This window comes from Dermacentor albipictus, chromosome 1 (genome assembly GCF_038994185.2).
Source record: "Dermacentor albipictus isolate Rhodes 1998 colony chromosome 1, USDA_Dalb.pri_finalv2, whole genome shotgun sequence".
Lineage (NCBI taxonomy): Eukaryota > Metazoa > Arthropoda > Arachnida > Ixodida > Ixodidae > Dermacentor > Dermacentor albipictus.
Window position 1 is genome coordinate 504,799,000 of NC_091821.1, and position 26,315 is coordinate 504,825,314.

At 44.3% G+C, this 26,315-nt stretch overlaps 2 long non-coding RNA genes across 3 annotated transcripts in view; both read right to left on the reverse strand.

The window, feature by feature from the left end:
- Positions 1 to 1,678: 1,678 nt before the first annotated feature.
- Positions 1,679 to 26,315, reverse strand: part of LOC139054892 (uncharacterized) — a 216,738-nt gene continuing 192,101 nt past the window's right edge. The window contains exon 2 of the long non-coding RNA XR_011511593.1: positions 1,679 to 1,849. This is a non-coding gene — a long non-coding RNA (uncharacterized lncRNA). The remainder of the gene's footprint in view (positions 1,850 to 26,315) is intronic.
- Positions 21,692 to 26,307, reverse strand: LOC139059912 (uncharacterized). Of its 2 annotated transcripts, none has more exons than XR_011514496.1 (3): positions 26,066 to 26,307; positions 23,958 to 24,085; positions 21,692 to 21,910 (listed from the first exon to the last, which is right to left on the reverse strand). It is a non-coding gene; the product is annotated as an uncharacterized lncRNA (long non-coding RNA). The 2 variants fall into 2 exon arrangements; XR_011514495.1 differs by lacking the exon at positions 26,066 to 26,307 and adding an exon at positions 25,060 to 26,055.

The following is a 26,315-nucleotide window of genomic DNA, read 5'->3' on the forward strand; positions in this document are numbered from 1 at the left end:
CCAAGAAACATTGACAGATTTCATGAGGTCGTCTCCCAATAAATTTTGGCGTCACATGTCGAAAAAGGACAACGAGTCGCATAGCATTGTAATTGATAACGCCGTAGTTACTGATCCTGGAGTCATTGCTTCTTCTTAAAATGACTTCTTCCAGTCTGTGTTTTCTGCTCCATCAGAATCCAGTACTGAATTCATACTCTCCCCATCGCTTCGCTCGGAAGACATGTCAGACGTTGAAATCTCGTATGATGGAATTGTAGTTCTTCTAGTAAACATTGACGTAAAAAAATCCGTAGGCCCCGATGACATACCCAACGCATTTCTGCGCAGGTATGCGGAATGGGTTGCGCATTACTCAAAAATTATGTTTGACGTGTCACTTGCGGAAGGCCGAGTCCCTGATGACTGGCTTACGGCAAAGGTTATACCTGTGCACAAATCTGGAGATAGACAGATAATTGAAAATTATCGTCCACTATCGCTGACCTGCGTTTGCGGCAAGCTCCTAGAACATGTTGTAGACAAGTCCATTTACACGTACATTGAAAATGCGAACTCATTTTTCCCAACCAACACGGATACCCCTTTACAAAAATTTTTATAGAAAGTCAATAGACAGTCCATAGACATTTGTCTATGAAGTCTATAGACTGTCTGTAGACATTTCTTTAGACTGGTCTATAGACAGTCTATAGATTTATGGCCGCACACTTTTTATAGACTGGTCTATAAAAAGTCTGAGTTTAGAGACTGTCTATAGACATTTCTTTAGACTAGTCTATAGACAGTCTATAGACTTATGGCCGCACACTTTTTATAGACTAGTCTATAAAAAGTCTGAGTCTATAGACTGTCTATACACTGTCTATAGACTGTCTGTAGACTTATGGCCATACACTTTTTATAGACTAGTCTATAAAAAGTCTGAGTCTATAGATTGTCTATAAACTTTCGATAGACTTATGGCCATACACTTTTTATAGACTAGTCTATAAGAAGTCTGAGTCTATAGACTGTCTATAGAACGTCTATAGACTTATGGCCATACACTTTTTATGGACTAGTCTATAAAAAGTCTGAGTCTAGAATGTCTATGGATTAATTAAAATTCATGTTTGTAGAGAGTTGTCTGCATAATGTCTATGGGCAAGTGTATAGGCTTACAGTTCTACTTTTGTAGACTGTAGTCTATGGAATGTCTACAGACAAATGTATATATACTATAGACATTCTATAGACTTCAGTCTACAAAAACAGAACTTTATAATCCAATACACTTTTTTCTATGACATTCTGCATACACTTGCCAACAAACATGCATTTTCATTAATTTATAGACACTCCATAGACACAGACATTTTATAGACAAGTCTACAAAGAGTGTATAAGGCCATAACTCCATAGCGGCTATCTACAAGTTAGTTTACATTTTTCATTACATGCGGTAGCAAAACGTTTTGAATGTATTTCATTTCATTTTATAGATATGAAATGCATGGAAATGCATGGAATGCAGATATTATGCATGTGCACCTGTTCCTTTTCATCTGCACTTATGCATTACCGTTAGTAGATTAATAAAGCTCCTGAACCAGCTGTACTTTCATATATGTTGCATAAACAGAAAGAATTTATATAGTGCTGAATCATGCAGTGCAAAAAATAAAACAAATGCACCGGCAATGCATTAACCGTTTTTATTGCTCGATATAATACATGAATTCCTTAAATTCTTGTCTTATGCTATTATGGAAACAGATTAAATATTTACACTACTCCTTGGCAAGCATGGTCGCCAGGCTGGCCTTGACCTTTGTGTCATTAGTCCCAAAGGTGCTGCAGGTGTATGCTGCAAATAAGTACATGCAGCAATATGAGGCAAAAATAACAGATGTGTATTCTTTGTATGTTCATTAAGCAGCTGAATATATTTACTCAAACCATCTAAGTCAATACTTAATGCGGTTTAACTATGACTAATGGCTGCTTGTCAATACAATTCAGTACCTTTATGCAATGTTCTATTGCATGGTATGGTGAACAATTAAACAGTCACAACTGCTGCTCGTGTCAGCAACAGTATGTTCCCTTTTATGACAAGTTCATATATGATGCATTAATGTACTTATCCCAAATGGTCCCTATATTATTGCGGAAACGTTACCCAGTTGGGCTGTCTGTACAGTTTTTTTGGCTGGTAGTTAAGTATGCCCGTGCAGAGGGATGTTTTCAGAAGACGTGACTGGAATATTCCCAGTATCATGCCTAAGATTGTAATTTATTTTGCTTAGTACACATTGAAATGTATTTCTCATACTTTTAAATGAATGGGTCATTGGCCATAACTTCAACAGATGGCAGATGGGTTGATTGTATTGATATGGTACCTTAATTTCTTGCAGGTAGTGAGGCCTCTTGGGCATGCTAACAGGTTTCCAAGTTAGGTATACCACATGAGCACCCGAAATACCACACGAGCACTTTGTGTCATGGCACGACAGATATGCACCTCCTAGGAAACAGAACTGATAGTATAGTTCGAATGAATTCTATCACAGTAAATTATTTAAGGTGTTTTGAAAGATGAAAATTTTTTCTAGGCTATCGAGGTTCAGGACGTTTAGTTAACGCAAAAAAAAACATATTGAGTAAGAAATGCCTTGTCAGTCTGCTTGACTTTCTTTTTTTTCAATAAATAGAACCAATTTCCCTCAATTTTATGAAGTGAAACGTTTTAAAAATATATTTAACACAGAGACTCTCTGGAAACTTTGACATGTAACAAGACAGCATACCTATGTGGCCAATTTAAAGTTTCCCGATCTTTTTCCAAGCCTTTCCTGGCTGTTTTCATGAACATTTTCTGGCAATCTATGACGCCTGCAGCTTAAGTGCAATAAAAAATACTATGGTTTAATGCTTGCCAAGTAGTGCCAGTCCATAATGTTTAGATAAAACGAATAACACGTCAGTCACTTAACATGTAGTATTACATGCAACTGACTTGAATCCCTTGTTTAATAAAGCTGACAAGGGCTTCGCCAAGTTCGTAATTGATGGCCACACGAGTACAGCACGGAAGACACAGAGACACGCGTAAAACAAATGCAACAATGTGAGGGAAAACTATACAATGAGTTATTTTTACGGTTCAATAGTAGTTTTCTATATAATTTGCTCTCACCACTTATGCCTCTAGTTAACTTTGTTTACCTATGACTAAAGACTACATGGCAATATTAATCAGTACCATTATGATGTTTCGTTATATTACAGTATGATAAGCAGTTAGACAACCATAATGGTCGCCGGTGTTAGCAACGGTACGTTTCAAGACAGGTTCATGTGACACACAGTGTACTTATCAAAATAAAAGAAATGTGAGAATCCCAAACGATTCCTATAATAATAATTGTTGAAACAAAAATACCCTGCTGGACTGTGCACATTTTCAGGTGTTAATGCAATGTGCCCGTGCCGATCGAACATGCTCAGCATACTGACTGCAGTTTTGAACAATCACGTTAACATTTGCAATTTATTTCCGCTTAGAACAGTCTGCATTGTCTCTTTTCTCATACTTCGAGATGAATACATTTGCCACACTTCCAGTAGAATGCACATGAATGGGGGCGTACTGATCAGGTTACTTATCAACAAAAACATGTTACGATCTCTTAGGTGTGTTAATAAGGGTAGAACAAATGCAATGTCCACTGAATTATTTGAATAATCTGTGCGTTATCTACTAAGAAAAGACCACCAAATTGATAATCTGGCTCTTTTTTCTTTTGTACAGCGCATATAGTATGCAGTCTGTCCAAGACGACGGCACTACATGCAACAGTAATGAAAACCGGAACACTTATTGCGCACGACAAGGGCTTCATACCGTGCACGACTGGCACAATGCGAATCTGCGCCAGCAGCTGCCTAGAGATTAAGAGCACGTAAACTGCATAACCCCGAAGCATCGAAAGGCGCTTAACGCTTTTCATATAGCTCGAAAGATAACTTCTGCTGCTAAACTGTTTAAAAAAGAGACAAAAAACAAATCTTCCAACTACCGTCAAACGCAATGCCTTCAGTCTGAAACGTGTAAAGGTGCTTCCCGGAGCGACTAATTTATTGTGCTCCAATTTTTTCGGCTAAGTTGCGAAGCTGCGAGTGACTGAGCTTATCGCAGGTTTCATGCTCCAAAAGCGTTTGTGGTTGCATATAAATAGATTGGGTGAATCTAGAGATTTTCGCTTGACATTTCTTCAAGTCTCGTGTTTTGCTTGCGGTAACTTCCCAAAATTATTTAGATTGGTTGCCAGAAACCTTAAAAATACTGCTACCTTTAAACAATGCGAAAACGGCAGTGCACACACTGCTGATGCATGCCCCGCAAACACGTCCTTTCATCCGAGTACGTTAGCAGTTATTTAACTATACGTGTCTGTCAGAACATTCTTGATGCTAACACAATTTCGAGATATATACGTAAAGCTTGTCACGAGAATTTCACTACACATGCGGCGCAGCATTCATCGCGGCCGGATCAAGCGCCACGAAATGAGATCGACCACACTGGCTGCCCAACATACACAATCCGCTTAGTGGTAGCTCAATATCAAGTTAAAACATGGTGTAGCTTCCTTCTTTACGCACCTAAACTATTATGCGAAAATCAACAAGCCCGAGCGATCGCTCGCCGTAAAACATTCCGTATAGTAGAAGCGAGAACAAGAGCGCGTTATGAAACCATGTCAACGACAAACCGACACTATACCATAGAATAAAGAACAATTTTAGAGAAGGGAAACTGTACCTTTGGCAGTGGTTCGAAAATAAGCAGCGGCAGCGCATGGAACTAACTTTCGGGGACGCCAGATGACGTTGCTCAATCCGGAAGCGGAAGTGCAAACTTTTTTTTTAGCGCAAAATTCAATATGGCCGTTTTTTGCCGGTCGCGTACGCTGGTACGTGCCGTGCTTGCCCTGCAGGCTATGCGGCATGCCTCAATGCCTTCGCTGCCGCTTAGCTGGTGCGTTCTAATTGCCAAGAGCCTCTACTGACGCCCATACAAACAAGCCACAAGTGAGTGAACAGAACGCGCGACTTTATTGGCAGAAGACAAGCAGTGTACATTCTCGTGCAATAGCAGAAATAAAATTTGCATGTCGAGATACGCTGGAATCATTGACGCGAGCTCGTAAACGGCTCACCGTCGTCGTCGCACGTGGTGGTCAGGTTAACGAGCAAGAACCAGCAGCGGAAACATATTAGACAGAGTGTGCCACTTATTTGCAGCGACAGTCGCCGTTAAAAATGCCCAAATTGCATTGCGAAGCAATCGGGAGACGCAGGCATCTGCTGCCGCAGCCTACACAGCGACATGGGCTACCCCAGATTTTAGCCGTTCACTCCTTTCCAACCTGCACGTTTCTTTTCTTTCGAGGGCCGCTAATGTGTGGCTCACACTTGGTGTCTCACATTGTCTCGCTATGGACAAGTCGCTTTCGTGGGCATCGCCTCCATCAGCTACTTTTGCGGGCCTTTCCACCCATGTAGCTATCAACTTCATACGCATCGGACTATGTAAGCGCGTATGCTGGTCTCCGTTCATGCTTAATCGCGGCCGAGAAAGGCCAGAGGCACAATATGCCCACTGCTGCAGCAGGAAAGCGCGAACGGGGAGCACGAATCACGGTGCATGAAAATTGGGAGTCTATGTCGCTGTGCAGGCTGCAGGAGCGAATGCTTACTTCGAGAGACTGCTTCCCAGTGCAACCGACCAGGCCGCAATATTCTAAAAACATAACACTGCGACCACAACCAAGTGACATAACAGCAAAATTAAACAGCAATCAGTCACCGCATGAGGTTCAGACAATACGTTATACATTGGCGACGAACTATATGGCAACAGTGAGCATTCACATACACGGGTCTCTTAGGGTACATTGAGCTGCCTACCTACAGGCGTAGTGCCCGACTTCGTCGCACGTGGTGGTCTACTAACGAGCAACAACCAGCAGCAGAAACAGATTGGACAGAGTGTCCCACCTGTTTGCGGCGACAGTCGCTGTTAAAGATGAGCAACTTGCAGTGCAAAGCAGTTGGGTGACGCAGGCATCTGCTGCCGCAGCCTACACAGTGACATGGACTACCCATCATTTTAGCATTGACACCTTTCCAGCCTGCATGTTTCTTTCTTTTGGAGGCCGCTAATGTGTGGCTCACACTTGGTGTCCCACATTGTCTCAATATGGACAAGTCGCTTTCGTGGGCATCACCTTCATCAGCCACTTTTGCGGGCCTTTCCACCCAACTTCATACAGGTCCGACCATGTAAGCACTTATGCTGGTCTCCGTTCATGCCTAATCGCGGCCGAGAAAGGCCAGAGGCACAATTTGCCCATTGCTGCAGCAGGAAAGGGTGAATGGGGAGCACGAAACACGGTGTGCGTAAATTGGGAGTCTATGTCGCTGTGCAGACTGCAGGATCAAATTCTTACTTCGAGAGGCTGCTTCCCAGTTCAACCGACCAGGCCGCAATATTCGAAAAACATAACACTGCGACCATAATCAAGTGACATAACAGCAAAATTAAACAGCAATCAGTCACCGCATTAGGTTCAGACAATACATCATACATTGGCGACGAACCATATGGCAACAGTGAGCATTCACATACACGGGTCTCTTAGGGTACATTGAGCTGCCTACCTACAGGCGTAGTGCCCGACTTCGTCGCACGTGGTGGTCTACTAACGAGCAACAACCAGCAGCAGAAACAGATTGGACAGAGTGTCCCACCTGTTTGCGGCGACAGTCGCTGTTAAAGATGAGCAACTTGCAGTGCAAAGCAGTCGGGTGACGCAGGCATCTGCTGCCGCAGCCTACACAGCGACATGGACTACCCATCATTTTAGCATTGACTCCTTTCCAGCCTGCATGTTTCTTTTCTTTTGGAGGCCGCTAATGTGTGGCTCACACTTGGTGTCCCACATTGTCTCAATATGGACAAGTCGCTTTCGTGGGCATCACCTTCATCGGCCACTTTTGCGGGCCTTTCCACCCAACTTCATACACGTCCGACCATGTAAGCACTTATGCTGGTCTCCGTTCATGCCTAATCGCGGCCGAGAAAGGCCAGAGGCACAATTTGCCCATGGCTGCAGCAGGAAAGGGTGAACGGGGAGCACGAATCACGGTGTGCGTAAATTGGGAGTCTATGTCGCTGTGCAGACTGCAGGATCAAATTCTTACTTCGAGAGGCTGCTTCCCAGTGCAACCGACCAGGCAGCAATATTCGAAAAACATAAAACTGCGACCGTAACCAAGTGACATAACAGCAAAATTAAACGGCAATCAGTCACCGCTTGAGGTTCAGACAATACATTATACATTGGCTACGAACCATCTTACAGGCATAATGCTTGCCTTTGTCACATGTGGTGGTCTGGTAACGAGCGACAACCTGCGGTACAAACAGATTGGACAGAGCCTTGCACCTGTTTGAACCAACAGTTGCCGTTGAAGGTGCGCAACTTCCATTGCGAAGCAATCAGGTGACGCAGGCATCTGCTGCCGCAACCAACACAGCGACATGGACTACCCGGCATTTTAGCGTTAACTCCTTTCCAACCTGCACATTTATTTTCTTTCGGGGGCCGCTATGTGTGGCTCACACTTTGTGTCCCACTTTGTCGCAATGTGGACAAGTCGCTTTTGTGGGCATCACCTTCGGCAGCCATTCTTGCGGGCCTTTCCACCCATACGGCTATCAACTTCATACACTTCGAACCATGTAAGCACATATGCTGGTCTCCGTTTTGAGCAAATCATGGCCGAGGTAGGCCACAAGAACAATTTGCCCATGGCTGCAGCAGGCCAGAACGAACGGGGCGCACCAGTTACGGTGTGTGTATACTGGGAGTCTATGTCGCTTTGCGGACTGCAGGAGCAAATGCTTACCTCGAGGGACTGCTTACCAATGCAACTGACCAGGCCCCCACATCTGTAACACAGTTACCACAACCAAGTGTGGCAGCAAAACCAGATTTTGCAATCAATCACTTCACTGTAGCTTGCACAAAGACCCAGGCTATCAAGGAAGAGGAGCAATCATCAACGAGACTAGGAATATGGAAAATGAGAAAGCTTGCATTCAAGAGAGAAGCCACTCTGCTCTGCAAGCATTGAAGGCTAAAAACACCAAGAAAAGTAAAATGGTGCATAGCACATGTGCATAGGTTAATGCAAGACGCATGCCGATGCTGCATCAGCTATTTCAGGAGAGTAATTGCGCATGACAACATACACTAGAAGATACTGCTACAGATATGTTAGGCTGCTAGACAGTGACTGGTATTAAGTATCAGCGAAATATCCAAATATAAAGGTTGACCTTTATATTTGGATGAGGATGAATAACCTCTAACAAAAATGGGCAATGAGAAAGCTTGCATTTATAGAAGAAAAATTACACTTCGCACAAACGGAATTAACATGGCTTGGAAGCTGATTAAGGACGAACTGATGAAACTCAATCTTTTGGCCAGCGTCGTCCGCGCTTGGTCAGATGTTGCAGGTGCATCTGAAGACGAAGAATTTCTAGAAAGTCCTTTTTGAGTTACTTGGATGACTCAGCCAAATGTCCGTGCTGGTGGAATGGTGGCTGAAGCTCTTTGCAGTCTTAACACAGTCCTTTGCAGACTTGATATCTCATCCATATTCTTGTGCATGTGCTTCTTTGTTCTTGGTGTAAAAGCCTTGCAAATTCGGCTCCAGCCCCTTCCTGTTGGTGCAGATAGGAGCTCCTGTGATGACCAAGATGTGCTTGGCATAGACTCTGTTGGGGCAAAACGGTGACACGTGAGATACAGCACAGATTAGCCAAATTTATGTGGGTTTTATATGTTCGAACCAATTATACTGAACCATATATATGAACAAACATTCATATCTGCTGCAAACAGCAAGCGAATACAGCATAGATCAAACATATTTATTTCTGAACCATATGTTGTTTACCTTGTAGTAGTAGCCAATGTCCACACAATGACCTTGTCGTAGCAGGCAGCAGCTTCTGTTTAGTGCGTGGAGTGTGTTGCTTTATACTGGTGCCGTCCTCATTACTGCATGTCTGGAACAGAAATTTTGACTGAATCAGAAATCGAAAAAGCAAAGTTTTGCAATATGAAATGCAAAAAGGTGTGACATATATGTTGTAATGATTTGCGACTACAGAACACATGCAAATGTACACTGTCTATTCTAGGGTGCTTAAGCAGCATGTTAAATAAATATTGCTATTGCCCATAAAATTGATGTCTGCCTAACTACAATGCATGTCAACAGCGCAAGTACTATTAAGATCACAAATGAGAACATTTGTGGGTTCATTTATGCTCTAGAAGTGATCACACTGCTAGTTACTCAAGCAAATGCATGAAGGTGATGAAGCTATTAGAACTGATGCATTATTTTTCTCCACGAACGTGATGCACCACTTCACTACTGCAAAAATAAATGTCCTACGGTAAACCAATCTGAACAGCAAGAACATTTGGAACCAACAAGTACGAAATATGGGTGAATTATCATGCTTGCAACTGTTTAATACATTAAATTCTGTACTTTCACTTCATTTTACCAAAGGATTATTCGGTTTTGTGGACGAAAGACGTTGCCGGCCGACTCGAAAAAAAGTTTAATCTGTATATTGATAAGGCTACTCAGTCACCTACAACCACGGCTACAATAACATGAAAAATGAGACGCGCGTTCCGATATCGCTCTTTCTTTCCTGGTTGTGTGTGTAAACCAAACGACAGCCTCGCAAGTAAATGTTTATTTAGGAAACAGCAACTGAGATCCTCACTGCCCATATGTAATGCAGGATCTAGTTCGTTAACTTGTGCCCGCCTGGAAGGTAATGAGACGGATATTATATAACGATTGAAGCAGCGGTGTTAAACGACTCACCGTTATTGCCGTTGTCAGCCGCAGCAAAATCCAGCTCCCGTTTCGATGCAGACCTGTTCCGAATGGCTCACGACCGAAACCCAACTGCCGGGCTTACATGTCCGCTTGCAAACACGTAACTTCACCCCAAGTTACATAGAAGCGCAAGAAACTAGTTTTAGAAACAAAGAAGCAACCAGTCTTGAGTGTACGAACGAATGAATCCGTGCCGCCGTGCACTCAGAAATACCGGTAAAAATTTTAAATCCAGGCCAGAGGTCACCTGAAAGATCGATGATGCTGAACGCTATTTGCGTTCATAATGGCGAAGAAACAATAAACTTACTAACAAAGAGTACAATATCTAATTAGCAATGATAATTTTGCCCTGTTATTATCTAAAAGAAAATGCTTCGGTAATTGTAAGAGAAAGTTTGTAAGATAAAATTGCGCTTATTACGACGCCTCTACCGGGAAATGTTGGAACTAACGAACGCATCCCGAGGTGATGCTACTAGGTCGGCTTTGTTAGCAGCGGCGCGTGGTCGATTTTTTCGCCCTCTGTGGCCATTAGTTGAACTTGAGAGTGTACGGGCCTGACTATACCCGAGTCGCCTGCGCTACATGCAGCCGCTTCGCGCTACGAAATGCGCTCACATAATCATGAGCTATTGACGCAAAACATCTTTGCTAAAGCTTACCGTTCATTGTAGTTGACGTGTGATGCTACAAAGATGACACGCATACACAGACACCAACGTTCAGGCGGACACCGCACACCGGTACAACCGTATACGTGCCTGGCGCACTCGTTGAGATGGCGCACCGCCGCGCATGCGCAAGATCTCCGCGCATGCGCAGGAGCTCCGCGCGCGAGAGCGCGCGCGCTCGGAGGAGTGTGATCGCCTTTTCCTCCTTCATTTTTTTTCGCTCTCTCTCTGCGCGCCATGCGCGCCGGAACGGGTGGCTTATTCATCTTTATCACCATTATTCATCTTTTTTCGTGGACGAAGGAAATGCGCTGGCAGGTTGTATGACAAACGCTGTGGGCTATCGTATCGTATGAGACTGGAATGCTAACTTGAATGCGCTGTTTGTAAAAGCCATTACAGGGCCCTTCAAAGGTTTCAGACGAATTATTGCCAGCGTCGATTAGTAATACAGCGTACTTGTAGCATGTCTTCCAGCGTAGCACCAAATGTGATGCCCGCACGTATGTTAGTGCTAATTTTCTGTTCCGGTGATAGGTCAAAGCAATCAGTACAGCATTGAGGTACTCATATGCGTGGCTGCCCAGGCATACCGCCGGCGAAATACTGGGTGGGCTCTGATAATTTGGCACCTATTTTAAGTGAATGAGAAACTTTGATGGGTTTATAGTGCAGGATATCAGTCAACAAAAAACCGCCCTATGTTAGTGACGCAGCCGAGGTATGAAGAAAATGTGAAAAGTATCCGAGAATCGGACGACACACAACGCGAACACCACATGCGCGACATCGGTTCATCGCACATTCACAAAGTCCGCGTTGTCAGCTACAAACATTACGAGTGTCCTTGCTGTTAGCTCGATGCCTGTTTGGAATCCACTTGTAGCTGAAGCTGGCGTTCATAACAACTATTATAACAATTGGATCGGCGTTTTGCTTCCTTTATTCTACTGCCGCAAAAGTGATGCGACAACTGTGAAGACTGTCTTGGGATTGCCGAGACCGACTACGTAGATCATATCATGTGGTCAACAAATGCGCAGGTATACACTATGTGTATACTAATGTCTACAAATAGGCTCTACAGCAATCTCAGCAGTATACAACTTCAGTGGCTTATATCAAACGCAGCTACGTATTATCCACCGGTACCTGCGCTTGGTTACAGCGTACACGGGTTGGGCCCAGATTAACGATGTTTGTCTATTGTTAATCTATAGACATGCAATACCACGACAACTCAGAGGCAGACCAGGTGGTGAATTCACCACCTGGTCTGCCGGCTTTCGCGACTTATTCACCACCTTTGCCACATCATCACTATCTGACCTTCACCAGCTGGTCTCGCGAAGTGTACGTCCGGGAAGCAGCCAGGATTAGGGCCTTCGGGTGCCTGGAAGACCTTTGTGACTCGGACGTTGCCTGTTCCGCCGCGATCCTCGCTCGGTGCAACTGCACCGAATGACGACTAGCAGTCTGCACGGTGTGCCCGCCGCGCCGGGGTTGCACGCGGTGCCGGTCGCGCATGAACCAGTGCCATATCATCGCCTTCGCAGAGGGCGGGGAGTATGGGAACTCGGCATTACATATTATCGACTTTCTTATATAGACATTCAATACACCAGGAGAGAAAAAGAAATAGAAACCTTAGCCGAGTATTATTATTAACTGTCTAATATAGAGAGTCTATAGACAGAGTATGGACAAAAATAAATAGAGACTGTATCTGCTTTCGATATAGAGGGGAAGCAGACAAAAAAGAAACAACCACCTTATCGACTTTTTTCTATAGACCGTCCATAATCTACGAGTAGACGAAAACAAATAGAAACCTTATCGACTTTCGTCTTTAGAAAGTCTGTAGACAAAGTATGGACAAAAATAGATAGAGACCGTATCCACTTTCGTCTATAGGTAGTCCATAGAGGGGAAGGATAAAAAAAAACACCTTATCGACTTTTTTCTGTAGACTGTCTATAGACTGCGAGTAGACAAAAAGAAATAGAAACCTTATCGACTTTCGTCTATAGAAAGTCTATAGACAAAGTATAGCCGCCGTGGTTGCTCAGTGGCTATGGTGTTAGGCTGCTGAGCACGAGGTCGCGGGATTGAATCCCGGCCACGGCGGCCGCATTTCGATGGGGGCGAAATGCGAAAACACCGGTGTACTTAGATTTAGGTGCACGTTAAAGAACCCCAGGTGGTCGAAATTTCCGGAATCCTCCACTACGGCGTGCCTCATAATCAGAAAGTGGTTTTGGCACGTAAAACCCCATAATTTAATGTAATTTTATAGACAAAGTATGGACAAAAATAGATAGAGACCGTAATCCACTTTTGTCTATAGGTAGTCCATAGAGGGGAAGGATACAATAAAGAAACAAACTCCTTATCGACTTTTTTATATAAACTGTCTATAGACTGCGAGTAGACAAAAGAAATAGAAACTTTATCGACTTTCGTCTATAGAAAGTCTATAGATAAAGTATGGAGAAAAATAGATAGAAGCTGTATCGACTTTCGTCTATAGGTAGTCCATAGAGGGGAAGTAGGCAAAAAAGAGCAAACACCTTATCGACTTTTTTCTATAGACCGTCTATAGACTGCGTATAGACAAAAAGAAATAGAAACTTTATCGACTTTCATCTATAGACAGTCTACAGACTTTGTATCAACAAAAGTCTAAATCTATAGAAAGGAAAGGTCGTCTATAAGAAGTCTATAGAATTTCTATAGACAGTCTAAAGTCATTTTTGTAAGGGCCGACAGCGCCTTTCCACAACAACACAGCTTCTTGGAACAATCCATGACTTTGACAGTGCATTAAACAATAAGAAACAGATAGATGCCATCTGTCTTGATCTGTCGAAAGCATTCGACAGAGTAGTACATGGAGAATTGATTGTCAAACTGACTAATATGGGAATAAACGCGAAAATAGTGAAATGGATAACCGCGTACATCCGGGGCAGAACCCAATACGTAGAAGAGGAACACATTAAATCAAAGCCGTTGAACGTAACTTAGGAATCTCAGGAAAGCATTAGCCCAAATACAAAAGATGACCTGAAATTAAGAAACCATAACGTTGATAGGGTGGCAAAATTGAAGCAGTTCAGTTGAAACGCGATGGTGGGAAATAAGGCGAGAATGTCGGCAAGTGTTGAAGAGAGGTAAATTACGTAGACCCTGTGGCCAACGCCAGCGCCCGGCAGCTGTCAGGCCACTGCACGTATTAGCGAGATGCCTGGTCGTCAGTCGTTACAGTGTCATTCGTGTCTGAAATATTGGACGCGGAATCCATCACATTAAATACAGTGCATTCTACCGTGTCATTCTTTGACGGCTGGTACCGATTCTCGAGGAATGAGGATAGGAGCGAGTTGTCTCACGTGCCCCCTGGTTGTCACCTTCCTCCAACTGTCAACAATCGTTCCCCTCCAAAGTTGCTTAGTTTTTATTGGGTTGGGCTGCTAATCACGAGGTATCGGGATCGAATACCAGCCACAGCAGCCGTGCTTATATGGGTGTGAAATGCGAAAACACCCATGTACTTAGGGTTAGGCGCACGTTAAGGAACCCCAAGAGGTCTAACTTATTCATGAATCCCCAACTACGGCGTGTTCATAATGAGATTGCGGTTTTGGCACGTAAAACCCCTTTATGTGTTATGTATCATACGCTAAGGATGTCGTTAGCAGTCGTACAACTCTTGGATACAAGTGTCGTCAGGAGTTGTACGGGAGGTCTTTGAGTATGGTGGGTAGCCTTGATGGCGTCCGATACCTGATAGTTTACATTGCGGCGATATTATAAAAGCGGAACGGCAACATGGTAGATAAGATGGAGAATATACAATCCCTCATATATTACTGCACAATAATCTTAAATAGCGGTCTTTCTCCACGCACGTGGATAACCGTCATAGGAGATTACTTTGGAAACTAACTGCAAGAACTGTATATATCATATCCAAGGGTGTACTTGACCTGGTGACAATTAAATGTGACGTAATATTGCGAGCAGCTTCGGCCATAGCATGCTAACAGACGACGACACAGACTGAAGTGACTAGCGCAAGAATGGACACCGGACACTAAAAAGGCGACAAGGACAAGCACAAGCTTCTAACTGGAAGTTGGAAGCTTGCGCTTCTCTTTGTCGCCTTTTTAGTGTCTCGTGTCCACTCTTGCGCTAGTCACTTCAGCACGGAATATCAACTAGCCCGGTCTCACACCCTGCGATGACACAGAGACAGTTTGCTCAATTCTTGTGTCGTGACATTTGCGTGTAGGCGCAAAACCAACATATCCATGTATATGTCCTAATACTTAAGCACATCTCGAATTGTAGCTGCGGCGGTAGCCCATGAGTGCGGATAGCAAAGTTGCTAGCGAAATATTTGGGGGCACCCTAATGAAAGCGATAGGTCAAAATCAAAGCCGTCCAAGAAAGTGTCTTTCGTAGACGCTGTGCGATGTTTGGATGTGAAGAATGTGTGCCCACTGAAGAAAGGCTGCCACGGAGTGCTTCTGACCGTTAGCCTAGCTTGTTTACTCCATAGCATCAAAAAGAAAAAAAAGGGAAAAGAAAAAAAAGGAAAAGAGAAAACCGTATCAAAAGCCCAGAATCAATTATCGCTCGTCGCGACTAAACGCTCTTAGGATGATAAGTCATTTCCAGGCGATGAGCGGCTACACTTTGTGAAGAACACTGATAACGCCGGCGGGACAAGCATTGTGGTGAAGTTCAATGCGCAGCGATAGGTTTTGGTTACTTTCTTTGTCTTTGTTGACGTCATCACGCGTCACCGCGGGAAGTTTGAAAAGTTTAAGTTTAGTACGCCCCGTGGTGGCACTCACGCGAACTAAACTCCCGTGTCTGGAAAAGCTGGATACGCCATTGAACCGATACCGTCTTCTAGAAAACAGTCTTTCTACTTATAAACCTAAATGCCCGAAGCCTCACGAATAAAGCCAGCGATATAGAACATGTGCCAGCCAGTTATGCTCCCCATTTAGTTATTGTTAGGGAAACATGGCTACGACCAGAAATACAAGATAGCGAGTTGTTACCTCTAGGTTTTAAGATAATACTGTTACGTCCAAGCGCGTCAAAGGGACGCGTGGATCAAAAAGAGAAAGAAAGAAGAGAACGAAGACTGTTGTTCGTAGCCTGCCGTTCCTGCTCTCGTACGCCTAAAAAAACCCCTTTTCCCCGTGCTTGTAACAAATTGTTGGACGGTGCGGGGTACACCTCGTAACCACGGAGCCTACGCTGCTACAACTTCGCCGAAGCCGTCGACTTGCCGGACTTCCGCCACCATCACCTGACATGACTGAATACGCCTGCCAGATTCCCGAAGGTTCTGACGCGACTTCAAGGCCAGCACCTGGCGTTCCGTGGCAATACTACCGGGTGCCACTCACTTTCGGAGGAAAAGCCGGAGAAGATGTCGACGAGTGGCTCACAAACTACCGAAGGGTGAGCCGATCTAACGGTTGGAACTCGACCGCACAGTTGTCAAATGTTGTGTTTTCCCTTACCGACACAGCACTCGTCTGGTATGAGAATCACGAAGACACGCTCACTTCGTGGGAGCTTTTCGTAGAAGAGCTCAGAGCGTGTTTGGAGACTCTAGCGCAAAAAAGAAACGCGCCGAACAGGCGCTTTCGCAAGGAGCTCAGATTCCCGGCGAGACCTGTACGACTTATATCGAAGAAGTGCTGAAACTGTGCAAAATAGTGAACTCTCAAATGTCTGAAGAGGACAAAGTTGGACATTTGTTGAAAGGGATAGCCGAAGACGTCTACAATTTTTTCATCGGCAAAGAAAGCTTGGATTCCGTGTCTGACGTCATTCGCCACTGCAGGACCTTTGAGACGCTGAAGATGCGACGGATAATACCGAATTTTGGTCACCTGGCTAATGTCACGACGGTGGCAAGTGTAGACCCGAGCTCGTGTGTTGACTTTCCATCTACTATACGGCAGATTGTTCGCGAAGAGTTGCTCCATCAGGAAGAGATGTACCGTTGCACACCCGGCATCACTGGTGCGTACTCACCACACGAGATGAGAAACACGGTCGTTTCGACATCATGGCAACCCACGGTTCACTCAGCGTCCATCGAGTATAGGTCTACCCCACAAACGAGAGGGACCATGAGCTATCAAGGTCATGACTACGACCAACGCCCATGCCACACGCACGCCTCCCAGCAGCCGATGCCTAGCCATGATGAATGTCACCCACCTGCTGTCTATGCAGTCGACAGCAACATGCGCGACTACATGGAAGAACATCGCAATTCGAGGCATCTGCCGGTATGTTTTCAATGTGGTGTCGCGGGCCACATAGCGAGGTTTTGCAATCGTCGCCCAACAACGTGGAATCGTCGATCGGGGTCTTCAACAAGGACCACACCTCCTACGAGGACAACTCAACGGCCATACACCACCTCTTGGTCATCTGGCGTCCCTCCTGGCAACGATTACTGGCAGAGAAGCTTCCGGAGCCGCTCGCCGGCATCTGACAGGAGTTTGACGCCACCGCCAACTTCTCGTGCACCGCGTTTACGTCAATCTCCATCGCCAGTGCGCCGCTCAGCCTCGCCTTCACAACGGGAAAACTAGCTAGCGCGGCCGATGGGGGTGAGTTCGCTCGACACGTGCTATCGACAGAAATGCCCCCTGCAGTTGCTATGATTAACAACAAAGTGCATGTACTTGTTGATGGTGTTCCTACAATGGCTTTAGTGGATACCGGGGCAACTGTATCCGTAATCAGCCTCGATTATAAAGGTCGGTTGAGGCGCAAAGTTGTATTTTCGTGGAACCAGGCTGCAACGTTTTGTGGAGTGAGCGGCGAGTCTTTGCGCCCTGTTTGTGTGTGCACCGCTGATGTGTCCCTGGCTGGTGGAGTTTTCGCGACGGACTTTGTAGTTATTCCCCGATCGACGCACGAAGTGATTTTGGGCATCGACTTTTTGCGGCAGTGTGGTGCGACCGTTGATTGTCGCACGAGGGAAGTTTGCGTCGATAGCCATGTTTCGTCCGGGCTCTTAGAGGAGACTTGCAGTCAAGGTGAACTTTGTGTGTCTGCAGATACTGTTGTGCCTGCGTCCACCTCGGTGTGCGTGCCGGTTGTATGTCGCGGTGAAGTTCGAGACAGTTTCGATGCCTCCGTAGAGCCAATGCATCTAAATTGTGTGAAGAAGAAAGTTTTTGTCCCTCATTGTGTGCTACTAATCGGCAACGGGCGTGCTGGCTTGTGGACGGCCAACTGCTCGGCAGAACCCGTCCTGCTTCCAGACGCTTTGAAACTCGCCTACTTTACAGAATACACGTCTTCGTCCGTAGCCGTACTAACAGACTCGCCATGTGAACCTGCTGACCTTCGCCACGTCTCAGACAAAAAGCTTCTGTCTATGATAAACAAGTCACTCAGCACAAGGGAGCGCCATACCTTGGTGGATACGCTTTCTAAGCATCTGTCAGTGTTTGACTTTGCGCAGCCGGACAAAGCGTTCTCTTCTTCCCCTCTCTTCTTGATCCCCGCGTCCCTTTGACGCGCTTGGACGTACAAAAGGAACTACTCAAGCACGGGTGCACGCTTCCTTCTAGTGGTGCCGGAGCGTCTCCGGCCAGCAATCCTTCAGGCTATGCACGATGACCCTACCTCCGGGCACTTAGGCACTGTGCGCACACTTTATCGCATTCAAGAACGCTTTTACTGGCCCCGGATGTGACATTCGGTTGAGTTTTGTGTCGCCAGCTGCATACAGTGCCAACGTCGGAAACGCCCAACCACTGCCCCATCTGGTTTCCTTCAGCCTGTGCCGCCTTCCAGCTCACCCTTTCGGCAAGTTGGGATTGATCTGTTAGGCCCTTTTCGAAAGTCATCTAAGGGGAACCGCTGGATAATTGTCTGCGCCGACTATTTCACACGCTATTGCGAGACGGCGGCTATACCATCAACCACACACTAAACATTTTAACACCCTTAAGGGTGTAAATCAGTTTGTCGCCAGACGAACACCCTAAGGGTGCTGTTGTCTACACCCTACAGTTGGGGTGCCACTATAGCACCCTAAAGGAAGGGTGTCCAGCAAAATAAATTTAGGGTGTAAGGCTGCTCATCCAAATTAACACCCATCTGTGTGGGTGTTGGAAGGGTGTAGACCCTTTTATTTCTAGCGTGTATGGAAGGCAGATTCGGCAGTACACACCTTCAATTACTACTATGTACAGCGATCCACGCGCAACTACTGCGTGTGCCAGAAGGTTCAAGTTCGGCTACAAAACGCACTGTCGAACAGCCGGCCTTGAAGCTTCGATGGGCATACACAACACCTATACGTGTGGATCACATTACATATTAGTAATTCATGGTGTATATTGGAAAACCTGTCTTCGCTGCACAAATACAACCTAGCAAACTTGGACACTTTTGAGCATGTATATCAACACCAAGGTTATCACGATTTCCATATCCAAATAACATGCAACACAGACTGGTAAGATATATGCTGCATTTTCAAGAAAATGCAAATATATTTATTGCATGCTGCAATACAGAGTACAACATATACATAAATCACATGAAATATAATCATGCACAATCACCAAACACATCGGTAAGTACAAGAACATGTACATTCCCCACAAAGGTACCTAAAATATATGTATTGATCAAATCTGTTATTAGAGAAGAAACTATGTATAGCGGCACTGAAAGAGCCTGGGTTGATTCGCAGTGTTTTGGGCCACATAAAGGAATAAATTTTTAGTATTAGGCTCCAGTGAACGAAAATTCAAGTTTTGATGCCTTAAAAAAAGGCATATTGCAAAGGTGAATTAGGGAAGCAATTGAAATGCAGAGCAAACGCACAAGAAAGACACCTGTTATTTTGTACACTAATGTAATCGCAAAGCATTATGAAAAGTTTGGAAAGTCGATGTAAAGCATAACTGGCCAACATTTTTCAGACTGAAAGAATACTTTCCAAGCATAGACATGCTTTAAGTGAGGTTTATGCCAGGAGCCTTATTGCTAATTTTCTATTTCCAACAAGATTACTTGAGCACAAAAAATACGTAGAATTTTTTAGCGCCTACATAGTTTGTCCTCTTTTGTGAAATGAGAGTTCTCTGGGCTAAAGGTGCTGTGTAGCGGTTTTTCTAACTACAATACCAGTTTCTATAAATTTTTGTTTTGTAACTCTAAGGCACTGGTACATATACAATATGTAGTTTGAAAATAGGTTCTTTGCTTACTATAAATCAAAAGAGTGCATATTCCACATCTACTAGTGCCTGGGTGCAAAGTGCAGCAGGAGGCCTGATAAAAACAAACCACTGTTGATTAAACGATTTTGCTGAGCACAAAATGTGGACAGTGTTTTAAAATACATAGTAAATTTCTAAATTATTTGCACTTACATGCAGTAATTCAAGATTAAGGCATGCTATAGCATGTGAGCATGCAAATTAGCAAATATGGTTTAATAAATTAGCCATACTCTGGTTACTAAAAGAACACAGGCATAGGCAGTCATGCAAAAGTTCAAGTTAAATATCACACTGTTAACATTTGCCAGCAAATGGTCATATCAAACATTATAATTATACTGAACAAGGGTAGTTCCTTGGGATAGTTTGCAATTAATGAGATAAAATTACGTACAGCTTGAATGACAAGAACTGCGAGAGATGACAGACTGCGCTGACTTCAAACAATATTTAATTACGTTGCCACATCGAGTATATTTGCACAAAAGCGGGCATGCGCAGAATATGAGTCACAAGGGGTGTCTAACAGCAAGTGACTGTACTAAGAACATGGTCCTTTGAAAAAAATAAACATTAGAATTTCTATCTGTTGAGATACAAGACTTCACTAGGGGTCAGCACGATAGAGGGGTCACTAACGCACACACTAACCAGTTTTCTAGTGAAATCTGCTTCTATAGTTTCCTGGATGACCTGTCTCACTAAAGCTTCCGTACCTTCAAAGAGGGGCATGCAGCCGCAGTCCCAGCAATGGATGCCGAAGTGGCCTTGAACAGTGTTATGGACGTTGTTATCGTGCTCTCCTAAATGATTGTTTAGGCGCCTGCCTGTCTGTCCAACAAAGTCAAATGAGATATTGTGAAGCTTTGCCTCCTTAACAGCCTCAATAAATCTTGCTCACAAGAGATGCAACATAGCGTTGCTGCACAGGCTGATTGCCTTTCTTGGGTTGGCTACCCTTTGGCCTTAATTTCAGCCATAGCGGAACAGCTTCTGAAGTGCACAAAACATGATGAGCACGCTCGGTCAAGGAACCAGCCGGTTGAAAGACACAGGTTTGCAGTGCTACCGTATGTTCATGATGTCTCCCATAGGCTAAAAAAGATTAGGGGACCTGCAGAAATCACAGTCCTTTTCTCAGCCCCGGAAAAGCTGGCAAGGCTCTATAAGTGTGTAAACGCGCCTAAATCACGTCAGAGTTGTTGCTCTGCCGAGCACAGAAAACGTTTTGCGATGTGTGCAACGAATGTGGTTTCCCAAATTCCCATTTTGAGGCAGTAAATATATTGGACAGATAGGCAGGCGCCTAAATGATCGTTTAAGAGAGCACTTTAACAACGTCCATAACACTGTTCAAGGCCACTTGGGCATTCATTGCCGGGACTGCGGCTGCATGCCCCTCTTTAAGATACGGAAGTTTTAGCAAGACACAGCTCACCCGGTAAATTATTGAAGCTGATTTCACCAGAAAACTGGGTAGTGTGTGCGTTAGTGCCCCCTCTATCACGCTGACCCCTAGTGAAATTTTGTATCTAAACAGATAGAAATTGTGATGTTTTTTTTTTCAAGTGACCATGTTCTTTTTACAATGACTTGCTGTTAGAACACCCCTTGTGTCTGGCTTTCATTTTCTGCGCATGACCCCTCTGTGTATACACACACGATGTGGCAATGCAATAAAATATTGTTGAAAGTCAGTGGAGCGTGTCTCTCGCAGTCCTTGCCCTTCACGCTGTACGTCATTTTTTATACTGAATAGCCAATATTGATTCAAAATTAGAAAAATATAGTACACATCTGAGCTGCAAAAATGCAAGTGATGCAGCAAATGGCCTTTAGCTTTCCAAAAGAAAAAGAAATGTTCACGGTTAACCACGAGGTGCAGGGACTCCATTCTCTGAGCATCTTGACCAATAAATGCAGCGCATGGCATTGCTAGAGTCTTGCAGCCTGCATTAGCAAAATAAGAAGAGAATCATGAGAATTCAGTCCGTGCAATTACACATGTACTTTGCGGAAAATTTGATAAAGCCACAAGCTCCTCAAAGTAACAAACTTAATGTGACTGAGCAGAATGCACCGCTCAGGCAACTGGGCAAGACAAGTGAAAGGTAGGAGAAGTTTCTATTTTGCAAATTAAGGAATTGCATGTTACTGTGAATGCTAAACCACTGTGTCATTGTGAACACAAGGCACATACAGCAGCAAAAACATAAATTCACAGTAGCCTTTTCACCATAGAAAATAAGAGTGAATAAAGTTTAAAGACTACCAATGACATCTCTCAACAACAGACATTTGTCCAAGAGTGTGTATGTTACCTTAATACAAAATTGACATTATGAAATCTGCAATATATCTGCATTACACTTTATAAGTACTGCAGGTGAGAAGCTTACGGGATATTGCACATTAAGAGTGAAATGCACAAGGCATTAAAAATGACTGTTTTTACACAACATTATTACACTAGGAGACAAAGAGAACTGTTTTACAGAGAGTGCACACAAAATGAAAATGAGGGAATCCCCACTGGCATTCTCATTTGCCCTGCAATACATGCATCCAGCCCAACAATATCCAACTCTCCAATGCGGTTTATTAGACACTTTCTGAATCCTAAAATTTATAGTGTATTTCTTATTTACTAATTTAGTAAGAATGGGCATTTTGGCATACTTTCCTCGAAAACTTAGCATGTGTTGTCAACTATTTTTCTTAGAGCACGCCCCCTTCTTTCAATGGGTCAGCTTGGCAATGCACTGACAAGTAGTATTCCCTTATTTAAGCTTATGATCCTTCCTCATGCTCCCACTTCATGCTCTAAACTGTGATGCCACTCCGATGCAGCTTATGTTAATCTGTGACTATTTACATGGTCCTTCTTTCTGTAGCCTCTCAACTAGAGCCCGAAATTTCTTGTCTCCTAGAACAATCGTCTTTCTTGCCCAAAACATATTGCACGGTTACCCCTCATAGGGGGGAGGGTACTGTATATGATTTTTCACATATTCAATGAACCTCAGAGACAACCATTTCTCATCCTGTGTTGCTACTATCCGCATGAGTCACAATGGTTGTAAATTGGCTACCTGCCCTCTCTCGCTTAAAAGTACATTTTGCATGTGAAAAATAACCACAAGCATCACATTTCATTGAATGAGTGCTCCTGTGCATGTTTTTTTTCCGTCTGTAATGGCTAAGTTCAACATGGTCAAGTTGTTTGAAAACTGTCTAGCCTCAACCAATACTTTGTGTAGTTTCAAAATTATGATACATTCATTTTTCAAAACTTGTCCCAAATTAAGCATGAGACATTTTCATGATGCAAATGAGGTAAGGTTGTGCTCAGAGACTATGATAGGCCTGCTATATCCTGCAAAACTATGTGAAATGAAATATGCTTGCAATTTTCGTGAGCAGCTAGCTCAGTATAATTAGGCACATTACCTGCGGAAACGTTTTTTTAACGCTCCCGAGAGGTCCTGGTTTCTTGTAATTTCTTCAAATCCCGTGCAGTCTAGATTGCAATCCGGTGCATTTTGATTTTGATATTGTATTCAAAATAAAAACAGCTGGAATTTTAAGGTTTTGATAATTGTATGGGAATAAATTAAAGGTAGAAGAGTGTAATGCAATGAGCAAATAACAAGCTCATTGCAGAGAGTAAACAAATATTCCTTTCCTGCAAATAAATTGGTAGCAGGAAGGTCATACGAAATTAGCAGTTAATGCACAATAAAGAATATGATGCTACAATGCCCCGGCATTCTCTGAATATTCTTGCACAAAGAAAATCCTCATTATGAAAGACCATCAAGAAAATGCAAATGTATACTTTGGATCAGCAGTCATACCTGCAGTATGCACTGTACCATCGGCAATATTTACAACCACCGACAACTGCACATCATATCAAGCTTAGGCGGCCAAGGAGCCCGAGTTTTAAATTATAACTTGACTTATTATATTACACTACACAACTATATCTACTTACAATGTTGTCTTCTCAACCGCTTTCAAGAAGACGTTAACCATCTGTCTGAAGGCGAAAGCAAGTGGCTTGCTCTTGATGGGGGGCGCCAAGGCTGGGCATTGTGAAATCGCTGCTACCATCTGCATGACCTGCGAGAAACAACGCTCTAAGTACAAGATAAACAAATGCTATTAGAGCAAAAGACAAGATCATTGGCAATGAGCCTCGTTTTGGTTTGCACGAGAAAAGCCAAGAATATGGACTTTGTGCTGCTTACTGAAGAAGCAAGCCTCCTTCCAGATGTTGCAGTCATGCATTAAGATTGTCACACAGCTGCATGCTTGTATGCTGCTGTCGCCAGTACGCCAGTATGCTTTGAAGTTTATTATTTCAAGTTAAATTAATTATTGTGTTTTCTTCCAATTCTTGGCAAACAGACCAGCAATGAAATAGCTCACACACATACTCCCTTTTGAGGAGAGAATTCACACACACGCACGCATGCATGGGCGCACACACACACGCGCACACACACACACACACGCACACATGCTTCTACCACATGAGCAGCTTCCTGTGCTTGACACACATACATTTTTTTTTATCCTGTGTCACTCCTACTGCTAAGGCATAAAAAATCCTTTGTGTTACCAACCCCAAACTCCTCAACCTACACCTCCAGCTTAAACACTTTCTCGAGAGCCAGGGCAAGCCTTCTAGCTTCCCCAGTGCTCCAAACTGTAGTTACGAATTTCAATAGGGCTATAGGCGACAGCTCTTGAAGGGCATGCAAATTACCCGGATACCTAAAGCTTATATATGATACCTCTAAAGCACAACACTTCAAATTTTCAATATTCATTAAAGCTCCTGAAGACAATTGCTATATACGTAGAACGTCTCGAATAACCTGCCGCTAACAATTTCAGCGGTTGTCTGCATCAAAAGAAATGTGGGCTAATGGGAAATCCACGTCTTTAAGATCGGAATTATTGTAATGGCGAAACACACTACCAGATTTCCTAATCATTTATTTATGCTCTGGATGTAACGTTCCTTTCACAATAAAAAACAAGGATATCGATTTATTAGGGCATGGGAGGAAAAAGGACGAAGCGTATACTTGGCGCCTTCCCACTGGTCCTCCCGAGAAACGGCGCCTCATACAGCAGTTGTCCAGGGTGGCTTGAAACCAAACTCGGCTTTCAGGCGGGAACACTCGCTGCACCAAATCGGAAGAGTTTTATTGCGAGTAAAACTCTACCGGCCTCATGCAATACATACGCACGCACACAAAACGCATCCACACGCACACACAAGTATACGCACTCTCAAAGCGCAGACACAAAAGCGCGCACGCGCACATTGATGAACACAAACAAGCACACATACATGCATGCAGGCAGACACGCTAACACGTGCACGCACACACATCGACCCACAGACAACACACTCACAAAACACGTACGCACTAGACACGCGCAAACACGCCGGCCCATACAAACCGGCATGTACTGAACGCACGCGCGCACACACACACACACACACACACACACACACACACACACACACACACACACACAAAGCGAGCTGAGCTGAGCGCACGCACGCACGCACGCACACACAAAGCGAGCTGAGCTGAGCGCACACACAAATCAAGCCGAGCGCGAGCACGCGCACACGCACAGACAAAGCGAGCCGATAAAATGCTGAATGCGTCCGGCAAGCAGCAACAGCAGCACGCGACCGCATCAGGGAGAACCAATACCGCGCCGGTTCCTTCGAAAGGTGGCTAAGCCAGTCCTTTTCTACGCGACGCAAAAGTGGTCGACCACATTTAACTGAAGCGCGAACGACCGCATTACAAGCAGCCGCGCTGAACGCACAAGAGAATCACATCAATGAACATTCAAGCGCTGAGAAACAAAGCGTAACTATGCAGGCGCACCACGCCCGATGTAAATTTGACAAACATTAGTCACACGGGACGGGATCGAGGTAGTTAACTTGCCCTAGTAGGAGTGCAGCTGCTCTTGCTCTTACATTAGCGAATTATGAATTATGCTACGAGATCACAGTGAGATAATTCTAAAGCGAACAAAACAAATACCAAATAAACGGGCACTTGCCTGAAAGTTTCCATCATGCCAGTACTATCGACCGGCACGTTGCAACTTCTCGTTTCAGCCTTCGTGGATCCATCTTCCAGTGCGTACGAACGCTTTGCTTTGAAGTGCGGCACGAGTAATACACAAAGCATGGGCCACATCTTTTTCTACCCCGCGCGCAAAACTAATCACACGTTTAAAATTACTTCGCACAGCGCGCGACGCGAACGCACGCGAAAACGAGCATGATGGCGCAGCTTCCGCCTTCCCG